This window comes from Trachypithecus francoisi, unplaced genomic scaffold (assembly GCF_009764315.1).
Source record: "Trachypithecus francoisi isolate TF-2019V2 unplaced genomic scaffold, Tfra_2.0 Lachesis_group2, whole genome shotgun sequence".
Classification (NCBI taxonomy): domain Eukaryota; kingdom Metazoa; phylum Chordata; class Mammalia; order Primates; family Cercopithecidae; genus Trachypithecus; species Trachypithecus francoisi.
In genome coordinates this window covers 36,107,605-36,130,736 of record NW_022681465.1, presented here as the reverse complement: position 1 = coordinate 36,130,736, position 23,132 = coordinate 36,107,605, and positions in this window count along the sequence as shown.

Here is a 23,132-nt window from a genome sequence, read left to right as displayed (position 1 = left end):
AAAAAGACTTAATTGGCTCACAGGTCTGCAGGCTATACAGGCGTCTGCTTCTAGGGAGGCCTCAGGAAACTTACTTACAATTATGGCAGAAGGTGAAGGAGAAGCAGCCAGAGTCTTCACATGGCCAACAGGAGACCGACAACAAAGGGAAAGGTGCCAGACACATTTAAATGGCTAGATCTTGTGAGAACTCTATCACAAGACATCACTAGGTGGATGGTGCTAAACCATTAGAAACCACTGCCATAATCCAATTACCTCTCAGCAGGCCCCACCTCCAACACTGGGGATTACAATTTAACATGAGATTTGGGTGGGGACATAAAGCCAAACCATATCAGCACCTAACCAACTTTACTATTCTTTGTCTCATGAGTAATTAGCTAAGATTAAAGATCTTTATACCCCCGAAACTAGCTAGGCACAGAAATAAACATTTCCTATTAAAATAACTGAGAAATGTTCCCTGTTTACAAAGCAGCATTGAAAATTATTCTAGTATTAAAATGTTTACAATATGAAATACACATAGGTATTTTGTTTACCTCATTATTTGCTTTTTGTTTTTAGCAACTTCTTTGGTGTTCTTTTTTGGGTTAGAGAGATGGACTCATGTACAAAACAAACAAGCACCTCATTGGCAACTTGTTTACTCCTCCCTGGAAGAGTGTCAAGGCAAAACCATTCTGTTGAGATACTTTGATATTCAAAAACGTTCTCCTGTCCCTATTGCAATAGTCTATATAAAATCATCTCCTTGATTGCCTAGTAAAATTTACCTTCAAGTGTACCATATAACTCCATCAATATTCTAAACAGAAAAAGAATAGTAAATTGCATTTAAATTTTGGCGAATGATTGAAAGAATGAAAACAATATGGAGGAAACACAAAACACACTTTTTATTTTCTATAAGCAGTTGACATTTAGGTAGTGAAAAATTCTGGATAGAAAGCATTGTGGGAGCTTAAGAGAATAGAAATTTGGCCACTAGAAGCTGGGGAGGATAGCTGAGAAGAGAGGAAGAAGTAGAGTTAGTGCGTTCAAAAATATAGCCAGAATGAATGATATCTAGTATTCAGCAGCACAATAGAGTTACTATAGTCAATAACAACTTACTGTATATCTTTAAAATAACTAAATGAGTTAAATGTGCATGTTTCTAACACAAAGAAATGATAAATGCTGGGGTGATGAATACCCCAATTTTGCTGATGATTATATGCCTGTATCAAAGCATCACATATGTCCCATGAATATAAGCACCGATTACCCATAATAATTAAACATTTTTAGAAAAGCATTTATGCATGATAGTTTGAAGTATTTTAGGAGGCGAATTTCAATAAATGATACCTAGAGAAATTAACTTTACAAAGAAAGGAAGAATGTTTTTTAAATCTGGAAAGAAAAACTTAAAGGCTTAATTAATACATAATCTTCAATTTTTTTCTGTAAACAAGCCTGTTTCTTAACATCTGCTGAATCTTATGACTATCATTTTAAATAATATATCTCATATGTGGAAGACATATAGAATTTACCAAAAATCTCCAAATGATGTGAAATGAAAGAAAGTACAGAAAAGCAAAGCTAAATGTAGAATTACAAAAATGATACTGAAAAATATTCTAGTAGTGAACTATTTACAATCTGAGATACATATATATATTTGGTTTACCTCATTATTTGACTTTTGCTCTTTTAGATTTTTAAATTATTTTTAACACATTTTGTGTGCTTGTTTCACATTGCATGCTTTTTCTTTTTTGGCAACTTTTTTGGTGTTTTGTTTTGTTAAGAGAATTGGACTCATATGTACAGTACTGCCCATTGTTTCTACCTTTTTTAAAAAGGTTTTTCTTGTTCTGTTGACACCCACAGAAACACAAAAGACACTAGCTTAAATTCTCCCAATTATTCTCCCTGAGCCACTGCATATCTGACAAAATGGAGGGGTAGCCCACAATTCTAACTTCTATTCTTTTGTAATATATGTATAAAGACAACATTGTTAAATTCTTAACTATTTGAAAAATTGTGAAGATCATAAAAAACAAGGCAAGATCTAAACACCATGACAGACTGGAAGAGATAAAGGAGAAATATCTGAAATTTTGTTGATTGTAATGTACAAATTTGGTTTCTTTGTTTTGGCAAATTTGCTATAGTTCTGTAAGATGTTAACATTGGCAGAATCCAGAAAGAGGTCATAAAATGGTTCTTTATGCTATCTTTGTCACTTTTCTAACTTTTTCTAATATTATTTTAAAATAAAAATTAAAACAACAAATGAACAATGATATAGAGGTACCTACCAAGTTATTCCTCTCCAAGCCAGGCATTCATTAAGGTACCTTGTTGTGAGACTCCCTAAAGGTGCCTCACTGTACTTATTGGCAGGATTGTGATTTAGACTGAACGGTGTGGCAGTGCTCCCAAAGTTTGAGATTAAGGAAGTGATACATGTCTATATATTTCACTCTGATTATTATCGATGTCAAGGGTGATGTTGTTTACCCATCTCCCCACCCTAATTATCACTCTGCTCTAGTGAAGACACTCATTTCAAGGATAATGTTGTGAGCCCTCTCTCCAACTGTGATTATCAGTCTGCCCTACTGAAGACATTCACTTCCCTATAAATAGATTAGAATCTGAATAACATATATAATTGTTTATCATATGGAGAAATAGTTTCTTTACTTCCCTTCCCTGCTTCCATCCTGCATTTAATCACCTCCCGTACTCTTTCAGGAATAACCCGGCACCCTCAGGATAATATGGTATTTCCTCATAAGCCTTCATGTCATACAAACAAAGTTTGTTTTCCCACATATTCGGCTAATGGCAATGTGAGATTCAGCTGTAACTGGATGGTATTTAAAATAGTTGAAAATCCATTGGTATTGTCTGATTCATAGACCATGAAAATTAATATGTTATTTATGTTCTACACAGCTGTCTTTAGTGATGGAAGTTAAAGGGTTTGAGAAGGGAAGGGACATTGAAGGGAATTATATTTTCAAGTTAGAAGAAAGATGGCATGTAAAGGAGCATTAAAAATTCATAGATGTACAAAGTGCTTTTGGATTTGCTAATTGTTTTCAAAGATTTACATAGTATCTAGAGAAATGTAAAGTTATGAGCAATAATACATTTTTAGGTAATTTAAAAAATTGATTTGGATCCGTGGCACTTATTCACCAGTATGGATATTATTGACTTTATGTAAGAGCAATAAATATTTTGCATTTAAATTAAAATGCTACATCACATTACTTGTATCTACATTAATCCACAAGTCTACAAATGCATGATTTTATGATTGCAAATAAATATAAAGGGGAACAGACGATGCCAGAAACAGTTTTTTTTGTTGCACTGATTTTAAAAATTAGTGTTATTTCAAATATAATATGCCATATCAACATTTAATTCAAATAAAATTATGAAAATGAATAATCTCTTAAATCTTTTTAAATACCAGAAAATATCTTCTTCCATTTACTTGATTCATATACTCACCATAACTGTTACTGTCTTGTTCATGAACCATAATTCCCCTTTAAAAGATGCATATATATATATATTTGCTGTATATGAATATAACAAATGTATTCATGTATTAGAATACAATGACAGCATAACTTCTTCAGATTACAAAATCATCCACTTATTATTTTCTTGATTATTTATTAAAAGATGAGAATAACTTAGGAGATGGAACAATATTATGCCTTTCTAATGGTTTACAGTAAAAAAACCTGATAATTGAAAAGATCATCGAGATACAGACCACAGGGATTCTGCAACAAGGGTGATGCAATTCCAGCTCAAGAGAGAGGGAGGCAGAATGACAGACCATTTACATCTTTGGGAAAATCTAATTATTACAATGTTTCCTAAATATATGTCCAAAACAGATTTTTAAAAATAATGCTTTATCCTTGATCCTCGTTACTATGGAGCAGCAAAGAGTAAGACAGAAGCTGTTATGAGTTCAAGACGTTTAAGAATATATGGACTTCATGTCTAAAACGCCAAAAGCAACGACAGCAAAAGCCAAAATTGACAAATGGGATCTAATTAAACTAAAGAGCTTCTGCACAGCAAAAGAAACTACCATCAGAGTGAACAGGCAACCTACAGAATGGGAGAACATTTTTGCAATTTACTCATCAGACAAAGGGCTAATATCTGAAACCTACAAAGAACTCAAACAAATTTACAAGAAAAAAACAAACAACCCCATCAAAAAGTGGGCAAAGGATATGAACAGACATTTCTCAAAAGAAGACATTCATACAGCCAACAGACACATGAAAAAATGCTCATCGTCACTGGCCATCAGAGAAATGCAAATCAAAACCACAATGAGATACCATCTCACACCAGTTAGAATGGCAATCATTAAAAAGTCAGGAAACAACAGGTGCTGGAGAGGATGTGGACACTTTTATGGACACTTTTATGTGGACACTTAAATAGGAACACTTTTACACTGTTGGTGGGATTGTAAACTAGTTCAACCATTATGGAAAACAGTATGGCGATTCCTCAAGGATCTAGAGCTAGAAGTACCATATGACCCAGCCATCCCATTACTGGGTATATACCCAAAGGATTATAAATCATGCTGCTATAAAGATACATGCACACGTATGTTTATTGCGGCACTATTCACAATAGCAAAGACTTGGAATCAACCCAAATGTCCATCTGTGACAGACTGGATTAAGAAAATGTGGCACGCATACACCATGGAATACTATGCAGCCATAAAAAAGGATGAGTTTGCGTCCTTTGTAGGGACATGGATGCAGCTGGAAACCATCATTCTCAGCAAACTATCGCAAGAACAGAAAACCAAACACCGCATGTTCTCACTCATAGGTGGGAACTGAACAATGAGATCACTTGGACTCGGGAAGGAGAACATCACACACCGGGGCCTATCATGGGGAGGGGGGGGGGGGAAGGATTGTACTGGGAGTTATACCTGATGTAAATGACAAGTTGATGGGTGCTGACGAGTTGATGGGTGCAGCACACCAACATGGCACAAGTATACCTATGTAACAAATCTGCACGTTTAAAATTATCAATTTGTAACATTGATGAAAATCTGGAGTAACTGGAATTCTCACAACTTTTTGGTAGCATTATGGGTTTATTCCACTGTTTGGTGAAGTCTACCAATGTAACTCCCAAGACTAAACTTATATATGGCCCATGGCCTAGCAATTCCACTTGTATATAATAGAAATAGCCCTAACTTGATATAAAACACAGTTTTTTGAAGAGCAGGTCATACATGATGATATGCATTTTTACATACATACTTATAATTGGACAGAATAGATCAATATAAATAAATGATCTCATGTTAAGGAACTTGAATGAAGTAGGTAACAAATATAATGTTGAGTACAAGAAGCAAGAGTCAAATGAAAATTATATAAAGAACAAAAACGTGTCTATTATTTTAGAGGTCAGTTAGGACCTACTTGTATAAGAGGTAGAAAGAATGACCATGAAACGTGGTAAAGGATTTCAGAGTTAGTCTTATATTTTTAGGTTTGAATGGTAATTATGTGAGTGTATTCACATTTTAGATATTCATTGTATAATATACTTATGATTTATATACTTTTCTGAACTTATACCACTTAACAATTATTATATAAAATATTTTATGCCTTAATAGAAGACAGCAATATAGAGCTCTCATAATGTATGCAGTAAAGAACATAAGGAACATTACTCTAAGATAGTTCCCTTTTGCATTTCAAAAACACAGTAAGGAAATGTTCATTTCCTTTAAAGTGTGTGGACTGATTGACTTACTTATATCCATAGACTCATAAAAAAGAAATTCTTTGGAAACTCCATTTCATACAGAAGCATATAAGCTGGGTGCGGTGGCTCACATTGTAACCCCAGCATTTGGGAGGCCGAGGCAGGCAGATCATGAGGTCAAGAGATTGAGACCATCCTGGCCAACAAGGTGAAACCCCATCTAAAAATACAAAAATTAGCTGGGCATGGTGGCAGGCACCTGTAGTCCCAGCTACTTGGAAGGCTGAGGCAGGAAAATTGCTTGAACCTGTGAAGCGGAGGTTACAGTGACCCAAGATTGTGCCACTACACTCCAGCCTGGTGACAGAGCAAGACTCCATCTCAAAAAAAAAAAAAGGAAATAAGTACAACCTTTTGCATCATGCTTTTGTGGCAAACCTACTCTCCTGATTGATTTACCACAGTACTATATTTAATTACCCACATTCTCTAAGTCAGAGTTCAGCAAATTTTCTAAGTAAAGGACTAAATAATAAGTATGTTAGGCTTTCCAGGTGATATGGTTTTTCTGTGTCCCCACCCAAATCTCATCTTGAATTGTAGCTCCCATTATTCCTATGTGTCATGGGAGGGACCCAGTGGTAAGTAATTGAATCATGGGGGCAGATTTTTCTGGTGCTGTTCTTGTGATAGTAAATAAGTCTCATAAGAGCTGATGGTTTTATAAAGGGCAGTTCCCCTGCCACACTCTCCTGCCTGCTGCCATGTAAGATGTGCCTTTGCTCTTCTTTCACCTTCCCCATGATTGTGATGCCTCCCCAGTCACATAGAACTCTGAGTATGTTAAACTTCTTTTCCTTTATAAATTACCCAGTCTCAGGTATTTCTTCACTGCAGTATGAAAATGAATAATACACCAGGACATATGGTCTCTATTAAAACTACTCATCTCTGCTCTTACAGAACAATAGAAAGCAGAAACAACTTGTAAACAGGTGAACTTGGCTGTGTTCCAACAGCACTTTATGGACACTGAATTTAAATCTCATGAAATGTTATTTTTGAATTTTAAAAATATTTATACTGTTATGCCCAGACCGTTTGTTCCCCGAAAAAGACCACCAGAGTCCAGAGTCAAAGCCAAGCGACAAGGATCTTTAATGCAAGTTCGAACTTGGTCCCTCCGTTCCACAACATACAGGAGGGCCCTGAACAATGCGTGCGCTTGCCTTTTATAGCCTAATGTAAACAGGACTTGTAAAGTTGCAGAGGAACGAGGGAATTCTCTAGGTTACAGCATTACAATTGGTTAACATTTTAAGTTTATACATTTAGCAGTTTTTTATTGGTTCCCGCGCTCTCACAAACGGCTGTGTTCTTATCGGGGATTTTCCAGGTGGTGTCCTTCTAAAGTTGAGATATATGGTAGTCTTTGAATTGAAAGATGTTATGGTAGGGAGACATATGGTGGGATGAGCCCAGGAAGTTGAGGGATATATGGAGGGGAGACATATGGTGGGATATGTTTATACTGGGCTCAGGAAGTTGAGAGATATATGGCAAGCACTAGTAATTAGAACAGAAAAAGAACAAGACAGGGACTTTCACATTGCTTGTCTATACAACATCTGAAATCTATAGCTAACATTATCGGTTAGGTCCGGCGTCAACTTTTAACTAGGCTCAAGGCGCCGCCCAGGCTGTCTGCCTGTAGGGTCAACTTCTAACTAGGCTCAAGGCGCCGCCCGGGCTGCCTGCCTGTGGATTTCATTTGGTCTCTTTCAATACATGTAGATAACATGTTTAGTTTGTGGGAGATACAAAACAGGTGACTGGATTTAGTTTGTGGACCCTTGCCCGAAATCGGCATTTTTGCCTCTTATCTGTTGTCTATAGTGTTCTAGGTCACAGCATGAAGTTCTGGGATTTGCTTTATTTGGTTTTTCTATTATCTGAGACCTTAACTTTTTTTTCTTTTTTTTTAACCTTTTCAGCTAACACAAACCAAAGAGAAAAAATATACCCATCCATTATTCATGCAAAGCCACCCCGTTTGATGATCTTGCACTCAACAAGCTGTGCATGCACTATTCAATGTGCGCTCAATCATTAACTCTAAGCCAGTCTCCTCTGCTGTAGTGGAGGTGATTTTGATTCTGGAAATAGCAAAGGCCTGCTTACATATATCTTCTCTGGAGCATAGATTTTAAACTTTGCCCTCAAGGAGTCCACAAATGACTTGAAATTATTTGCATATTTTTCCATGCATGAATGCACATTTTTTATGGAGAAATGATTCATCATTTTCATCAGATTTTAAAGTTTATAGCTCAAGTCTGTAATGCAGAAAATAACTACTATGAGATTTAATATATTTTGAAAGAGAGATGATAGAAATGCCAAAATTGGAGAAAAAGTGTTATATATTCCACAACAATATATATAAATGGAATTTTACTATTTGAAAATATTAGAAGATATGAAATCTTATTTGGCATCTTTAACAATGTTAGCATGAAAAGAGTAGACATTTTAGACTTACTACAGGCACACTTTTTCTTTTGCCAGAACCTTTGCATTTACCTCATGGTACTCTGTCATGGTAATAAAATAAAAGGCTTTAACCTGAATTCTCATTTTTAAAGCTAGATAACTTCATTGCACATGAAGTTGCCTCTGGCAACCCTCACTGAGTTGGAAATGCAAAGGCCTTAGGCAGAGCTATTGTACATGTGTGCCCTTTGTTTAAACTGCTGCATTTTACCTCTGAAAGTATATGTTTTGTGCATTGAAACACAACTTATTGACTGGTGTGTATACATTCACACACTTAAATCTTTTTTATTGAAACACTTAGATATGTACACCTTCATTGCACAGACCTTCCGGTTTCTGTGACTATCTCCTTATCCAATCAGCAGAGCATCCCAAATTTCTCTCTGATATCGGGTATGTGACTTCCTTTATTTTCAATTCCCTCCTAGCAGTATTTGCTCTCCTGATGTTATTCCTTTGCCTTTGCTTCAAGGACTCATATCTGGAAATAAACAAACAAGTTACAGGATGCAATCTATTTATCCTCCAACACAGATCATTTCTTAGAGAACATTCCTTTAAATGCCTTCCTTTAGATATAATTGCTTACTGTAAACATAACTATCAAGGAGATAAAGTTTTAAATGCAGCTTCAAAATTATTTGTTTAGTGTGAGAAAGTCATTCTTATTAAGATAGTAATCTAAACTAAAGATATTTTCCTTGGTGTAGCATATTGATAACATTTCTCATATCTCTCTTTTCTACCTAATGTAGTATGCAAGAAGACTTGCTTTTAAAAGAAGCGTTTTCAATTTTTTCTTTTAGTCCACTTATTCAAATACCACACATATTTATTTCTATGTGAGTATATTTATACCGAAGTTAACATTGTTTTACTTTTCCTCTCTGAAAAGCAAATTATGAATATTTCTTCCCTCAAATCACTCAGTCTTACGTCATGCTGTTCATTATTCCATTTTATGTATGTGTCATGACTTACTTTCCTAAGGAATATTTAGATTTTTAAAACAATATTATTATTTGGCAGTCAATAAACCTTTCCAAACTGAAGGTTTAAAGTTTTTATGTTTTGGGGATTTGTTATTATAATTGTAGTTGATTTTTCTTGATCCAGGAAAAATGGTCTTCTGAGAATTTTTATTTTTCTTTTGATAAGTGATCTAATTCCTCTTTCTGACATATTAATTATTAAAATCTAATTTACCTGATTTTAAATTCCACATATTTTATTCTAAAGTCCAGATTTTTATACTTTATTTTATAATTAATTGATAATTGTTTCTGGATTTTTATGACTACTAAGATATTTTCTATTTATTTTTAGTAGAAAATCCTTATCTTTACACTAAAAAACCTTACAAAATAGTGGAATAATTATCTCTCTCTTAGAGATGAGAATGCAGAGACACAAAAAGGTTAAGTAACTAATCCAAGATCACTAAATTAGTAAGCAGTTGAAGTTATGTTCTTAATCATTAATGCATAACGCTTCTAGTCATGTTTTTTGTTCTTTGCTCTGGCTTTTGGGGAAATTATTGGAATTAGTCTATTTCACTATTTTTATTATAACAGAATATTTTCCTTTAACAGCTTTATTGACGTGTAATAGATACTTTAAAATTTCACATATTTAATAGGCACAGTTTGGTGAGTTTAGATGTATGCAAATACCATGATAGCATCATCACAATCAAGGTAAAAACAGACACATTCAACACCTCCTAAAGTTTACTTTGGCTCCTTTTTATTTATTATTATTGGGTTTGTGTATATTTTGTTTGGGGTTTTATGTTTGTTAAGAAAGCTTAACAAGAGATCTACTCAACAATTTTGAAGTGCTCAAAACCATCTTATTAACTATAGGTACTATGTTGTACTGCAGATCTCTAGAACATATTCATCTAACATAGCTAAAACTTTATACCCATAGATCACAACTTCCAAGAACAACTCTTCATTTCCGCCAATCCCCAGCCTTTGACAACCAGTATTATATTTTCTGCTGGTATAATTTTGGCTATTTAAAATACCTTATATAAATGAGATCATGCAGTTTGCCCTTCTGTAATTGCCTTATTTTACTTAGCATAGTGTCCTCCACGTTCTTCCACATCGTCACAAATTTTAGGATTCCTTCTTTTTAAGGAGTGATTAATATTCCATTGTATGCATATGACACATTATCTTTATCCATTCATCTGCTGATGGCATTTGTCTTGTTTCCATATTATATCTTGGCAACTGCGAGTAGCGTTGCAATGAACATAAGAGTGCAGGTAGCTCTTTAGGATCCCGAGTTCAGTGTTTTTAGATATACACCCAAAAGTGGGATTATTGTATCGTGGTTGTTTTATGTTTATTTTTCTGATAAACAGCTATATTCTTTTCCATGGCTGCTGTACCATTTTCTATCATACTTTTCCACTAACAGTATATGTGTCCCAATTTCTCCACATTTTTGCAAACATTTAACTTTTTTGATATTACAGTGATGGTACTAATAGGTGTAAGGTGGTATCTTCTTATAGTTTTGATTTGCAAGTTCCCTGATCATTAACAATATTCAACATGCTTACACATATCTGCTGGCCATTTGTATGTCTTATTCAAAGAAATATTTCATCAAGGTCTTTACATATTTCTATTTAGGTTATTTAATATTTTGCTTTGAGTTGTAGGAATTGCTTATATATTTTAGAAGTTAACTCTTTTTTGGATATAAGGTTTGCAAATATTTTCTACTATTCAGTAGATTACCTTTCATTTGTTCTGTGTGGCAGCTTTCTGTTTCTGTGTGGAAACTTTTCAGTTTGCTCTAGTCTCACTTGTGTATTTTTGTTTTTGCTGCTTATGCTTTCAGTATCAAATCCCAGAAATTATTATTGCCAAGACCAATGTCACGAAGCTTTTTACAGTTTTCTTCTAGGAGTTTTATAGTTGTAAGTCTTAAGTTTAAGTTTTTAATCTATTTTGAGTTGATCTTTTTATATAGTGTAAGATAAGAGTCCAATTTTATTCTTTCTCATGTAGATATGTAGTTGTCCCAGCATTTGTTGAATAGACTATTCCTTTATCTTCATATATTCTTGGCACCCTTGTCAAAGATCAGTTGACTGTATATGAATGAATTATTTCTGTGTTCTCTATGTTTTTCGATTCATTTATGTTTGTCTTTATGCCAGTGCCATAATGTTTTAATTATTGTAGCTTTGTAATATATTTTGAAATAGCAAAGTGGGATGCCTACAACTTTTTTTATCTTTATAGGGTGGCATTGGCCATTCTGAATGTTTTGTGGTTTCATATACATTTTAGGATTATTTTTCTATTTCTATAAAAGAAGGTCATTGGGATTTTGATGTAATAACGTTAGATGACTTTGAGTAATATGGACATTTTAACAACATTAAGTCTTCTAATCCATAAACACAGGTTATCTTTCCATTTATTGTGCCTCCTTTAATTTATTTCATCTCTTTTGTATTTATCAAGGTCTAATCTTCACCTCTTTGGTTAAATTATTTTTATTTTATTCATTTTTATGCTATTGGAAATGGGTGTTACCTTAACTTTTTTCAAATAATATATTGTTAGATTACAACAACATGACTAATTTGTGTGTATTAATTTTGCGCCATTCAACTTTATTGGATACAATATGTATTTTAAGAGTTTTTGTGTGGAAATGCTAAAGTTTTCTGTATATAGGATCATGTCATTTGCAAACAGAGATTGTTTTACCTCTTTCATTCTTATTTGGATTTATTTTATTGGCAATGTCAATTCAACAGAATATGTATAAAATCATGTTCTAGGATCAGGGATAATTTATCCCTTGGATGCAAGAACAGTTCAACATATACAAGTAACTAAGTGTGACACACCACATTAACAGAATGAAGAATAAAAATCACATGGTCACCTCAAATATTAGATGATCATATGTCAAGTGGAGAAACAACATTTGCCAAAACTCAACACCATGATAAAAATGCTCAACAAACTAGATACAGAGGAAACGTACCAAAACATGATAAAGGCCATATATATTACAAATCCACCATAAACATCATACCAAAGAGTAAAAAACTGAAATATTTTCCTATAGGATCAGAAACAAGAGAAGAATGCCAACTCTCAATGCTTCTATTCAACACTTCATTCAACACTCTTATTCACACCTAATACATTGATGAGAATATTTTCTGCTATTCAATAATTCTACTGAGATGTTTCTGGTTTTTAAAATTTCAGTTATTATGGCTACTGAATTGAAATTGCTTACACATATTTTAGATTGAAATTGATAGTTTTTATGTTGATTTTATATTTTTAAAGAATTACAATATTTTATTCTGTTTTATATCTATATTTGTTAGTATGCAGATATGCTCCAACTAATTTATGTTTACCAGTTTATATGTTCAACACTTTAAAGAAAAATATATATCATATATGTCTGCTTCTATGAAAGTTTTATGTTTTTATGTTTATTTAAATATCTGAAAAAGTTATTTCTAGGTTCTATATAAATGAACAAAATAATGTGGATAAGCACAGAATTTCCAAGTTAAAAGTCCACAAATTCACTAGCTTCTTGTATCTCAATTTGTGAAACCACAGTACAATACCAGGTTGAATTATTTTATCTTTATGTTTGCTGGGGTTTTGACCAATTATTTGTGAAATTTAAATTTGAAATATAATATATATATAAGAGTCAGATGTTTCTCTGAATATTACTTTTTTGATTGTCCTCCAAATTTTTAAAAATAATAATATTTAATATTATTTTTGTTCATGTTATACCTTTCTTAAGACTGTCAATTATTCATTTTCTGGATTTCTCTTTCTATCTTTAAAAATGTAATGTCTCCTCTGTTCCTCATTTGCTATACTTGTACTTGGTGTCTTTTATCAGTTGACTCTAATACAATATGTTTTCATCTCTTTAAGATGTTTTTTTCTTTCTTCATTGTTTTATAGATTTCAAGCTTCATAAAAGCTACTTAATTTTTTGCAAAATTTATTCTAGTCTTTACTCTTTACAATGATGCTTAAACACCTTGTACATCACTGTAAATAAGTGTTCATAATTTCTGAATTAACTCTTTTAGGTCACTTTTTGTTTCAGATTGAATCCATGAAGATACATTCTTAAAATGAAAATATATAATAAGTTTTAATTTTCTTATGTTTCCTGCAATAAATATTTTTAAAATACCTGAGTATCATTTAATACACTTTTATATTAGAAAGTTTTGCTTATGGGTAGCTGTATTAGGTGCTATTTAGCTTATTACTTTTGAATTTTTCTTTTTCTAAACTTTCACATTCTTCTAGAAGAACATAGCTTGAAGTTTTCCACTGTTAGTTAACTTTCGTGTTGCTATCTTTGAAAATTTCCACTTCCCTTCATTATACACTGAAGACTTCTATCTACCTGCTGAATTCGGATATCTTTGTTTCAACTGCTTAGCAAATATTTTTAGCTTTCACTTGTGGCTGTTAGCCAGATCAATTTATTCCTGTCAATATGGTCTTTTGTCTATCAAATAGTAACTAAGATAATTATTAAACATTTTAAGCATTTTTCTTATTATTTTGTAAACTGTTATAAAACAGTTACAAAGATAAATCTTGTTGGATGCATGTCTCATATACATAACGTAATTAAGAGAATATTTTAAATAATGAGGCCCTCTAAAGGTATGAAATCTTTGAATGCACATTAGATGTATACTGTCAGAAAAGTATTCAATTATAAATAAAAGGAATACATTTAAATGATATCTATTAAAATATGAGAAATACAGTATTAACTACTGTGTCCATCAGGGAAAGTGAAATTGAAGGTCCTATATGTTTTTAAATTTTTCTTGCAATAATGCTGTCCTTAATTGAATATACCAATCAGTTGAATTTTTTTATATTAAATACTGAATATTTCCAGAAATATTATGGACAATATGATGAAAACTAAACCATGAACAGATTCCTTCCTCTGAAGACATTTTCTATGTCTTTTTCTTTCATTATCTGTGAAAGTATCACTGTCAGCTTCTGCTCATAGATTTCCAAATCTCTTTTTCTGTATAACTGGCCTTTATTTCATGTATCCATAAGGATTCAGCTCTTTTAAAATTATTTCTTGACTAGTTTAGGAGAAATCTAGACTTAGATAAAGATAAATGGTGAAAATCACCTTCCTTTGCAGCTTCTGATTTTCAAAAGAATATTGCAATGTGAGAGCAAGCAGTAATTATGTTTTTAAAGTTATGAAAGTATATAATTTTAAATGGCATTAATTTGATCCTAAACTTTAAATGAAATGCTTTTGCACTAATTTACATCCCCACCAACATTGTATGAGTGTTCCCCTTTCTTCACATATTTGCAAGCATTTATTTTCTGTCATTTTGATAGTAGCTATTTAACTGGGGTGAGGTGATATCTCATTGTGATTTCAATTTGTATCTTCCTGATTAGTTGAGCATTTTTTCATATACATGTTACACATTCATATGTCTTCTGTTGAAAAATGTCTGTTCACATCTTTTGCCTATTTTTAAATTGGATTTTTTTTGCTATTGAGTTGAGTTCCTTATATATTCTGATTATTAATATTTTGTCAAATGGTTAAATATTATGTTTATTGCAGCACTATTCACAACACCCAAGATATGGAATCAACTTAAGTATCCATCAATGGATGAATGGATAAAGAAAATATACACAATAGAATATTATTCAAGCATGAAAAAGAGTAAAATCCTGTCATTTGCACCAACATGGATAGAGCTGGAAGTCATTATGTTGCATGAAATAAGCCAGGTACAGACAGACAAATATTACATTTTTCACATATATGAGGGAGCTTAAAAAATTTGATCTCATGAAGATAGTGAGCAGAATAGTAGTTAAAAGAGGCTGAGAAGACTGGGGGGACATGAATATAAAATGATTTATGTGTACAAAAATACAGTTAGACAGAAGTAATAAATTCTAATCATTAAAAACAGAGTACGGCAACTATAATTTACAAGGATTTATAGTATATTTAAAAATAGCTAAAAAAAGAAGATATGGGCTGGGCGCAGTGGCTCACGCCTGTAATCCCAGCACTTTGGGAGGCCGAGGCAGGCGGATCACAAGGTCAGGAGATCGAGACCACGGTGAAACCCCGTCTCTACTAAAAATACAAAAAATTAGCCGGGCGCGGTGGCGGGCGTCTGTAGTCCCAGCTACTCAGGAGGCTGAGGCAGGAGACTGGCGTGAACCCAGGAGGCGGAGCTTGCAGTGAGCCGAGGTGGCGCCACCGCTCTCCAGTCTGCGCAACAGAGCAAGACTCCGTCTCAAAAAAAAAAAAAAAAAAAAAAAAGAAGATATGGAAATTCCCAACTCAAAGAAAATATCACTGTTTGAGGTGATAGATATCCAAATTATTCAGATTTGGTCACTACACATTTTATACATGTATCAAAAAATACATGTACCCCATAAATGTGTACCTCTAATATGTAACAAGTTAAAAATCCTGAAAAATATAAAATCGAAGAAAAATACATACAAATGACCAAAAGTTATATGAAAAAAATGTTTAACATAACTAATCATTAGAGAAATGCAAATTAAAAAAATTAAATGATTTTGAAATGAAGTTTCTGTAACTGGGAACATATCTCTCCAAATCTACTATGTATATTTTTCTTTATTTTATTTTTATTTTATTTTCCTAAATTATGATTTAGCTGATTTATTCTAAGTGTTGTCTTTGCTGCTGTTTTCAATTAAAAAAAACAAAAAACAAAAACTTTTGAAGTTACCAGGAAACTTGACTAGACAGTGGGCAGACACCAATTCGTTATGAGCATTCAGCATTCAGGAAGTATCTACTACTGGTCAAGATGAGCGCTTCTTCATTCTCAGTGACAAATTACTCTTTTCTGAAAGAGTAGAGATGAATTTTGTTCAAGTATGAAGCACACTTTATTTTATTTTAAGACTTTTTTTCTTGGTAACTGAATTCAATCTGATCTTGTTGTTTTTGGCAATTTTTATCCAGCCTCCTCCATTACTCAGTCAATCTGAACTTTTATTACCCTGCTTAAGGCAGGCCCTGATGCTGTATAATCAGGTAAATACATTCAAATGATAAAAATCTCAGGTAGGATACATACTTCTTACTGGGAATACATATTCACAGGTGGTATTCTAGATTTTAAATTCTGTGGCTGTGAACTTGTCCCAAGGGATAAATGCATGCTATTTCCAGTTAAAGATGAAATACTAATATCCCAAGACAACAACATCTATTCGTCTACTTACAACAAAGTCGTAAGTCAACACCAAGCAGCTGTTCCATTTATTTCCCTACATCAAGATTCTTAACTTCTTAGTCTAATGAATCAACCTGAGGTTTATTCAGTTTTGCATTCATGCCAATAGTTAGTCAGTTTATTTGTAACTTAAAAATTTAAGTGGATCCTTGTCATTTTCCTATACTATAACAAGTAATCAATCATAAAACAAAGTTTTGACAGACTTATCAATTTAGAGAGTAACTTTTCATACCCAAAACCTTAGCATCACATTATATACCCACGTAACAAACCTGCACATGTGCTTCCTGTACCAAAAATAAAAGCTGAAATGTAAAAAAGAAAATCATATTCTTACTTTTATTTTTAAAGTAACATGAATAATTTTACAAATTGTTTCTAGATTAAAGCAAAATAAATTCCTGGCTGCTTCTAGCATGTTTAAAAGATGAATTAACTTCACAGAACTAGGCCTGTTTCAATTGACGGAGTGTGTTTAAAGGAATAGTCACAAGCATAAGGAATATAAGAAAACATAAAATTACATTATCTAAGAACAAAATGACAGGTAAATGTCTGAATAAATTAGTTCAGAATGTTTCTCTGAACATGGAACATCAAGTGATTATGTAGTTATTGCTACCCATCACAAATCAGATGGTGTCAGACACATAGAAATTTAAGTTTGGATGGACCCAACAGCAATCCATCCTAAATGACATCAAAATCTAGGATCAAGATAAAGCAGGGCTAGAAGGTAAAAGAAAGCTGTTTGTACAGATAGCCACATTCTCATGTCATTTTCAAGTGTTTTGTCATAGCCTCTTCTTCAGCTCACATCTATGGCCACTGGAATACCAGCTGATAAAAGAGGAAAAAGTATAAGTGTGATTCAAAGTATCCGTTCAATATATGGGTGCAAGCTTAAAGTGACTGAATGCTGTGCTTTGGCACAATTTAATGGTGACACAAAAGACAGTAGTGAGGAAAAGTGGTAGACAGACTTGTTTTATACCTGTTCATCTAATTAGTGTGGAAAGAAATGTGGCCTTCCACACTAAACAATGGTGCTATGACCTAAATCGTATTCCCCTAAAATTCATACATTAAAGTACAAATCCATGGTACCTCAGAATATGACCGTATTTGAAAGTAAGATCCTTAAAGAGTGATTAAGTTAAAATGAGGCTGTTTGGGTGATGCCCTAATCCAATGTGACTGGTGTCCTTATAATAAGAGAAAGAGACACCAGGGATGTATGGGCACAGAAAGAAAGGTCATGTTAGGAAACAGCAAGAAGGTAGCAATCTGCATGTCAAGGAAAGAGGTCTCAGGAGAAATTGAATTTAATGATACCTTGATCTTGAAGTTCCAACCTCCAGAACTGTGAGAAGAAAAATGTATGTCAAACTACCCAGTCTGGTATTTTGTTATAGTAGTTCTAACAAACTACTACAAATGGCAAATAACTTGGCTGGTTGAAAAGAAGTCTTGAAAGAGAAGGAACTGGAAGATTGGAGATCTGGGAATGAGATATATCCAAAGACCTATGGGAAAGGGTACTAAGAATGAACACCTTTATACTTCAGTTTAACACCCATTAAAGAGCATTCATCACAGAAGGGACACTAAACAATAGAGCACAGAAAGTAACCCCAACAAGTGATGTCCACCCATCACATTTACGGCCACCCTAGAGCTGGTACAACAGAGTAGAGTTGCTGAGGTGGTAATAATAGGGGCTATGTAGCTCACCGGAAGTGACCCAGCTAGCTGCAGCCTATTCTTCAGTCTCACAGGGGCAGTGACTACTTGTTAACCCTTGATATAGCACCATTGATTGAGGAAACTAACCAGCCATTTGGTGGGAAAATAATTATACTGGACTTCTTTCACCCTGAAAAGGGAGATATTTTATCATTACTGGATAAACACATATTTCGGTATGGGGTTGCCTTTCCTGATTGAAATTTCTGAGGTAGATATATAGAAACTTAGAGAGTATTTGATGTACTGACATTATGTAAGACGAAGGGACAAATGTAACAGGAAAGAAGTGGCAGTGATCATTAACTGTGCCATCCATCACACCATCCACTGTATCATACTACACAGAAGCTGCAAGCTTGATAGAGTAAGGGAATAACCTGTTGAAGGTACAGTTGAAATGTTAGCTTGAGGAGAGAAAACCTCATAGATACCGTAGATCAATTACCATTTCAATCACCATCATATAATAGTCTTTATTTGGTAAATAAAATTAGCCTGAGAACAAATAAGTGAAATTAGCAGTGTTTATCTTTTGTCCTATTTATCTTGATTTCCAGTTACATACTTAGAAAATGCATTCTTCATCTCTTCCACTCTGGGCTGTTAATAGCTAATGATTCTATTCTCTAGAGGAGAAATACTTCTATTTGGTGACACACAAAAATCCTCATTAAACTACTAGATATGATAACATCCCAGTCACATTGTTCTCCACATGCTTAGAGACCAACAGACAGGAAAAGAGTTAAATCCTGTCAGAGCGAATTGGCTCTGTTCATCAGAAGGAGGTAAGGCTTTGTTACCTAATAGGGAGGGTGTGAGAGAATAAATTGGAAAACCAGGCAATTTATCTTGCTATTACTCGATGTTCCTTTGTTCAATTTTGACTGTAAATGAAAAATGCGGTAACTTCAACTCCAGAAAGAATGAAGTCCTCTGCCTGATGAGCATATGCAATAATCAATTACATAGAGAATCTAGAATGAATGAGAGAAGTGCTGGTGATGATATTTGGTTATACCATCCAAGAAAGTTACAGAGTCAAGGGCTATAGGTTATCATATTAAACTACCACTTAAAACTTTCTGCCTGGAAACAAGGCCCAATATAATCCTGAAGAAGCAATCTCCATGATGTCAATGAATCACATACATCTGAGTGACTTAAGGGATGGTGAGTAACCCACATACCCTCTTAGTGGGTTGAAGCACTCATTATCCTGGAGATGTTGGTGGTCCGCAGCTCCCAGCTGAATCCCTTTCTGGGACTTGCCCTTAAATGCAGAAAGTTGTTTTGCCCAAGGTCATTATGCTTTCAAAAGGGCAACCTGAATCTCATGCCTAGTCAATGTGGGGTGATTGACTGGGCCCAGCTCCCTGCCCCAAAGACCCAGATCACTTGACCAAATGACAAACAATTTAGAAGGGTCCATCTCAATTCCAGAGCTGTTGGTAGGATTGACTAGTGCCTTTTTTGAGAAGACACTATAGTTCAACTTTAATCTCTCTGAACATTTTGATTATATGAGCACTCTTCAATTATCTTCCTGTGTATAAATTATTATCTCAGAGTTTTCTTTCCAGGGAAACTGAGCTAAAATGTCTTTTCATTTCTTTGAATTTTACCTATTTTGCTTCAACATTTGACGTTGTCTGACATTAGTAGAATAGCTTCCTACCCTCAAGGAGCTCTTAATCAAGAAAGGAAGGTACCATTTTAATAGTACACCATTTCTTTAAGTTGAAAAGCACTTAATGAATGATTTAAAAGAAAATACTCATTATAATTGTGCTTTTCTTTTTTATTTCAGAGAGAAAATATTTGATTGCTAGATATTTTAAGTCTGTTAACTGTCAAATAATTTTTTACTCTATAAATAATTTAGGATCTATGAAGCTGGTGAAGAAATAGATGTTCAATATATTAGCACATAAATTATAAATCATAAAATTAGAAATGGGAGTTCTAATATCTGAGCCCCTTAAAGAAAAATGGAAAAGAAATTCCATTACAAATTTTTATCTGATAATATAGAAATGCATTTATTTTTTGGCTTTCTGATCTTTAAAGATTGGGCTGTGATCACTGTATGTCAATGCAATAGTTAATTGAAAAACAGGGAGATGATCAGACTGGTCACTATACTGGGTCTTTTAGGTAGTTGCAGCATATTTTGAGTCTGTATGTGTTGATTTTGACATTTTTCATTTTTATAGTTATATATATTATATGCATGTTGCATATTTTATTGTACATTTTAAAATATTTTTTAATTTTAATTTTAACTTTTTTACTTTTTATAGAGATAGAGTCTCTCTATGTTGCCCAGGCTGGTCTTGAACTCTTGGGCTCAAGCAGTCTTCCAATCACATACAGGTGCTTTCATTTGAGTGATTCTTAAATTATCTGTAACTGTCCGTGCTCAGGAGAACATTGACAGTTCACACAAAACATCACATATTTAAAAATTCTTATCTTGAGAAATAAAAAAGGAGACTTACAGTCTGTTTTTAAATTTAAAAAATATTATTTTAAGGTTTCCTGAGAAAAGTCAAAATTATTGATAGATTAACTTGTTTATGTTTACTAAGATAAAATATTGAAAGGTATTTTCCACCAAGGTCTAAGAGAGAATTTTGTAGGAGTAAGCACACTCTGGCCAAACTAATGTATTAGGCTATAGCTCCTAATGGCCAATTCTCAGTTATCTTTTATTCTACTTCTCATGATTTTTGGCACTGTTGACAATAACTTTCTTAAAATATTTTCTTCAGTAGGCTTCCAGAGTGCCTTCTTCTCAGCACTATCTTCTCGCCATTTGCCTGCCTCTCAGGTTGATGATTCTTGGTCGCTTTTTCTAGGTCCTCTTCCTCTATGCTTTGAGTGCTTAATATTCTGCTTTTATAAATGTTTTCTCCCAGTTGCATTCCCTAGGCAATTTATTTCAGCCCTTAGACTACAAACAACATATATAGTGTCAGAGCTCATAAATCTATATCCAACCCCAAAGTGTCCTCAGTGTTTAGAACCATATTCATCTGTCCACTCCTTATCACCTCTTGGATATCTAAAAGATAGCTCAAAACTTAATGTGTGCAGAAATGAATTATTAATTGGTTCCCATTAATCAGCCCCTTTTCTAGTATTCTTCACTGCAGGAAATGTTATCTCAATTTTCTCTTACATCAAGGAATGTCTTTAGATTTCTTTCTTTTCTCATATTCCAGATAAAATTCATCATTAAGTCTTGTCATCTCTACTTTGGAAACATTCGACGTCTCATTAATTTTTACTGTTTACACTAATATCACCCTATTCTAAGGTATCATCCCTTCGAATCTGTACTACTTCAATTGCTTACACAATTGTTTTCCACTATTGTCTCTCTGTATTCTTTCCTTCACAGAGCAGCCAGCGTGACCTTTTAAAATATAGGATAGATTATGTAATTTCTTTTTGCAGGCATTCCTGTAGTGCTGTCCTACTTCAAATATTAATAAAACAGTATTTAAATCCTTCTATGGACTACACCATTCTATGGAATACAACATTCTATAGGATCTTGGATCATTCTATAAGATCTTTGATCTTTTCTTGAGATCAAAAAAGTGACTGAACTTTTCTGATCTCATCTCTGTATAACTTGTTTAAGTATATACATGATACGCCTTAGTCAACATACACAGGTTGAGAAGTTAGGTGATTTCTAACAACATTTACAGAGTTTACATATTATTGTTGAAAAAAAGAGAGAGAAAAAATGGGAGAAAGTTAGGGGTAGTAAAGTTTGCATTTCTTAACACTTATATTACTATCCTAAAGGATAGCTCCCAATGCCTTCGATTACAGCTGGCCAATTGTGTGTGGAGTCAGAATGGAGATAGCCAACTTGGAGGCACGTGCCTGAACAGTCCATTCCAACTAGTGAACAATGCCTGTGAAAACAGCCAGTTCCATTGAAGAGGAAAATATTTTGTCAAATGTATTTTTCTAAATATGACATTATACATTTGAAATATGTCTAGAATGCAGATAATCATGGTACCAATGTTATTTGTTACTTAATAATGTTTTTCTTACTTTTTTGAGTCTATGAGTCTTAGAAAATATTTGAATTTATTCAATTCCTCATTGTTACAGCTCTGCATGTGACTGTATACACAACGGCAGGTAAAGTGTAAAAAGATTAATCTGTCACAAAAGCTGTCAGAATATCACGAGTCTTTTGTATAATTTGTCTTTGCTTTCATAATGTAAGAGAAGTTCTGATTGTTTATTTTCAATAAAAACTGATAAATGATTGCAATAGAAAATAAATTAAGATGATACAATAATGGAAGAGGTAAAATGAAAATCCATACTTTAGATAAAGTATTATTAATTTTGTGTATATATATTTTAATGTTTTAAATTGTACTGTCAGACATTTGAATATTTGAAATTCATCATTTTCCATCCTAAAAATGTTTTGCTTTTTTACTTTGGCATTATGCCAATGGCCTAGAGTGAAAAAATTTCCTATACCTTTTAATTTAAATATTGTATAAATATTGATAAGGACAGGCTTTCTTACTGTCTACTCTCAAGTCTTCTGGAAGACTTTTCTTTCCAGTTACTATATTAATATAATTATTATGAATTGTTTTTGCCATTCTCCTTTAATTCTAGTAAGAATTCTCTC